Genomic DNA, 5,101 nt, shown 5'->3' with positions numbered 1-5,101 from the left:
AATTGACGTTGCTTCACTCCACAATTCCGCCAACCTCCATTTGATATGATCGTTAAGGCTCGATTCCATCCATCCTCCAACAACGTTGTTTGTCTATAATAAATAAGAAAACACAAATACTAGACAAACAACATTAGAAGTAAAGTGTTTGTTAAACATCATCAAAACAAGAAGGCTAACATCCTCCTGCATAACCACCGATAAATCAGCCTCCGAACTCTGCTCGGCCTCTCTGAATATAGTAGGTACCAACTCATCGATACTCTCCACCAGAAGTACATACGTAACTGTGTCGGCATACCGTGCTGGCATCTGTATGTTTCTCCTCTGTCTCCGAACCTCAATCGAATCCTGAAACTGAGCTGTCGGTCCCTGATCCTGCACATCAGTACTCGTATCTCCCGTGCCATCGTCGTGCTCGCCTGGCGTCACCTCAGTCGGCAATCTAATGGATACTGTACCATCTGGACAATGTGGAGCTGCATCGATCTCCACCACCTGCGATATCTCTTCCGTCGGGTCGCTCTCCACCTGATGAGAGCTGGGAAGCTTCAAGATAGAAGCCTCATCAAACGTGACGTCCCTACTCAGCACAATCTTCTTATCAACTGGATCCCAAAGCTTGTATCCCTTGACACCACGCTTGAATCCTACAAATATGGCCTTCCTAGCTCGAGGTTCCAACTTATCAGTTCTCACATGATAAAATGCAGGGCACCCGAATGCCTTGAACTGGTCATAATCTCGTGCTGGCTCTCCCGACCACTTCTCCATAGGGGTTTTTCCCTCAATCGCAGATGAAATTAGCCTATTAATGAGGTGGCTCGCATATGTAAGTGTCTCAGCCCAAAAGATCTTTTCTAAACCACTCTATGACAATAAGCATCAGATCTTCTCCAGTAAAGACCGATTTAGTCTCTCTGCTACCCCATTCTGCTGCGGTGTATGACTAACCTTGAAGTATCTCTCTATGCCCTCTTCTCAACATAACTTCTGAAAGGGGTCTGAAGTATATTCACCATCGTTGTCGGATCACAACGTCTTGATCTTTTTCTCCCAGTCTGTAGTTCTAATCTTTTTTTCCACTCTACAAACAAATCTAAGACTTCACTCTTCTTCATCATCGTATACACCCAACATCACCTAGAATAGTCATCAACGAACGTGACGAACCAATGTCGACCACTAAGTGATGCAGTCTTGGTGGGACCCCAAACGTCTGTGTGCACGTAGTCCAGGATGCCCCTCGTCTAATGAATGGCAGTCCCGAACTTCACCTTCGTCTTTTTGCCAAGAACACAGTGCTCATAGAACTCAATCTTTTTACTCTTAGCTCCCTTCAATAGCCCCTGCTTGCATAATGCATGCAGTGACTTTTCACATGTGTGCCCCAACCTATAGTGCCAAAGTCTACTCATGTCCACTTCTGAAATAGCCGAAGCAACCTGGCTAATCTTAGTGCTTCCCTTCAGATAATATAAATTTCGATTGCGGACTCCCTTCATCACCACCAATGATCCCTTAGTAACCTTCGCTACAGCGTTTTCGAAAGTCACCTTGAATCCCTTCGCCTCCAAAGCTCCGACTAAAATAAGATTCTTCTTCAGCTGAGGAACGAATCTCACCTCCTTCAATTCACGGACTACTCCATCATGCATCCGGATCCGCACAGTACCTATCCCACAAATACCACAGGATTGATCATTTCCCATGACAACAACTCCCCCATCGAGCTTCTCAAAAGATGCAAACCAATCTCGCCTAGGGGTCACATGATAGGTAGCGTCGGAATCAAGCATCCAATCTGATGCATCCACATGGTTCACCTCCGGAGTAATCAGTAGAGAAAAGCACGAATCATCGGAATCATCGCCTTTTGTAATATTCACCTCATTGATCTTCGGGCCCTTTTTCTTGCCATTCTCTTTCTCCTTGAGCTTTGGGCAGTCTCTCGTCCAATGTCTCTGCTCTTTGCAGAATGCATATTTGTTCTTTGCTAATTAGTGACGGCTTCTTGACTTTGACCTTCCTCTATTACCACCTTTCGGATATGGGCTTCTACCTCTCGTCGACAAGGCCTCGCCTGAAGTGCTAGCGCGGGAAGTCTCCTTGTCCTTCCTCCTCAAATCATAATTGGTCAATGCATTAGTCACTTCACTATAGCTGATAGAAGATCTCCCGTTCAACAAAGTGAGTACGAAGGTATCATACTCCTCATTCGGTAAGGAGCCCAATAAAATAATCGCCTTGTACTCATCCGATATCTTCTCATCAACATTCGCCAAGTCCGACAACGACTTAGTGTAGTTGTTCACATGAGCCGCTAGCGATGTGCCTCTGGATATCTGAAATCTGAAGAGTCTTCGCAGTAAGTGCAACCTGTTCTCAATACTTTTTGTGAGATACTTATTGTTGAGAATTTCCCACATCTTCATTGCAGACGTCACTCCAATCACATCATATTTCAGCTCCTGTTCCAAACAGGACCTGATCACCCCACAACCGTTCCTATTCATCTTCTCCCATACTGTCTCTTCATATTTAGGTGGCCTCTCGTGGACCATGATGGTCTCTTCCAAATTCTGAGCATTGAGCGCATCCTGTACGTCGCTCATCCACAAACCAAAGTTGATTTTACCGTCATACTTCACCACACTAATCTTAGTGTTCTGAAAACCAACTTGTATTATACTCGCCATCGACTTGCTGCTTTCACCTTCTTCTCCCACTGCAAACTAACTCTAAATTGTAGAGAAAGAATAAATTTGATAGAAATTAGGAACCACCCAACTGAACCCTAGATCGGATTTCAAATAGATTTCCTATCCACATGAGGAAAGCGAAATCTCCAACGGCAACTCCTAATGCTATCTCCACCGAAGCCTAGAACTCCAAGAACCAAGTTTCACACAAAAAAATCTTCCTCCACCAAACTCCAAAACCCTAGATCTGCAATCTGGGCTCTGATACCACTTGTTGCGCGCAGCGAAAATTTCGGCAGCACTTCGGCAGCACAACAAGAGAGTCAGGTCGTAATAAGAATTCCCGTCTCACTAAGGAAACAAGAATCTGAAGCGAATATCTTAACAAAGAAATATATCGGCTCTTCCTCTCATTAGTTCTAGGACTGACCTGTCGAGGGATCCTAAAAAACTATTACAAATCACACAAAAACGATACAACCAATTTTACGTGGTTCGGTAAATTGTCTACGTCCACGGGGCAAGGAGGGGGGAGATCTACTAATAGAGGGAGAGAATACAACTAGGGTTTATAATCACTCACAACCTAAACCCTCAAACAAACTCTCAAATCTCTCACAATATCTCTCTACAAAATAGGAGCACAAAACCCTAGAACAGCTACACAAAACTCATTTTTCCCCCCCCAGCCACAAAAGAATTCTCACAAATCTCCTTTGCACTCTGCCGCCAACAAATCCCTGCCCTCCTGCATCCGTAATAAAAAAACAAAATCTCCTTGCTAACCTACTCCACGAAACCCTGGGCACATTTATAGGTCTCTAAAATAAAAAAAAATCGGGTGGGCTTTGTCCAGGTTCCAAGTTCGATATTCCTTCACGCGGTTTACCAGCTTTCCTCCCACGCCTTCATTCACGTGGTGGACCCCCCCCCCCCCCCACGTTCACAGTTGTGACATTTTCAAAGAAATATTACTGCAGCATAGGCGAGATACTATAGCATTGTTAAAATATATTACTATGACATTTTAAAAATATATTACTATGGCAGAGGTGGGATATTGTAGCATTTTAAAAAATTATTATTATAGCATTTTTAAAAAACATTACTGTGGTATTTAAAAATATTGTAGCAATTAAAAAAAAGGGATTACTGTAGTGATAAAAAAAGAGAATGTCATGCTTCGCACCGGGGCGCACACTAGTTGTTAATAGATGATACTATATTTCCCTCAAAAATAGATGCAGTTTGGAGAAATTTTCAAAACAGTCACATTCCTTAATTTATTCCCAAAATTTAACCCATTTCATTTTTATTTAGTGAAGTCGACCCAGTTTCTGGCGACGTCAGCATCACGATGAGAACCTGGTTGTTTAAAAAAATGAACTTCTAATTAGTTGGAGTTGGCAACCCCGACTAATTAGAAGCAGCTGTAAGAGGTTGCCAACCAAAATGGTCAAGGTTGCTAACCCCGACTATTTGGATGACTAATTTCAAAAGTCTCCACTAAATAGTCGGGGTTGCCAACTCCTACTATTTGAGGACCGCCAATTGGAGCTCGAAATTGGCCAACCCCGACTATTTGGAGCTCGAAATTAGCAAAAAATTGTCGGGGTTGCCAAACCTGACAATTTTGGTTGAGTTTTGCAACCCCACCAATTTTTTGCTAATTAGGCAGGGTTATCAACCCCGATTAATTAAGCCAGTGTTTTTTTAGAAATTAACCTAGTTTCTGGCCATGAAGCTGACGCGACAGAAACTGGGTCGATTTCGCTAATAAAAAAGAGATAAGATCAATTTTTGTGATAAAATGTGAGAGTGGGTCTATATTGAAAATTTCTTCGATGTAGTTTTTATATGACTTGGTTAATAAATCACATAATCCATTATCCTTGGCTCCACTGAATGTACACCCAGATTCCCTGCTCCATCACCACCTACCATCTCTCACTTGAATTGGGATCCTCTCCTCATCCTAATATTTCCTAACGAAGAATTGTGAAAAGTTGGGAGGGGGTCCACAAGGATGAGTGGGAAAATGAAAGGCCATGATAAAAATGAAAGAGTAGGATCTCCTTATTAGGAGATATTATGAGTTTTTCATTAGGAGAGCATCTGAATCCCTCTCACTTACCCGCTTGACACCCTTTACCCTCTTCCTCCTCCTATCCATCTTCTCTTATGGCCTGTTCGGATGAAGAGTAAAGAAGAAAAGGACAAGGAAAATTTTAGTTTATGTTTGTTTGGAAGTTCAATTTAAAATGATAGAAGAGGGGAATAAGAGGGAATATTGAACTGAAATTTTATCCCTAAATTGGGGGTAAATAAGGGAAAGGAAAGGAAGTGGAAAATTTTTCCCCCCATCCTTCCGTTTCCTATAATAGTCTTCCCCAAACACA

The sequence above is a fragment of the Asparagus officinalis genome, chromosome 8 (genome assembly GCF_001876935.1).
Source record: "Asparagus officinalis chromosome 8, Aspof.V1, whole genome shotgun sequence".
Lineage (NCBI taxonomy): Eukaryota > Viridiplantae > Streptophyta > Magnoliopsida > Asparagales > Asparagaceae > Asparagus > Asparagus officinalis.
Note: the sequence above shows the minus strand (reverse complement) of the source record.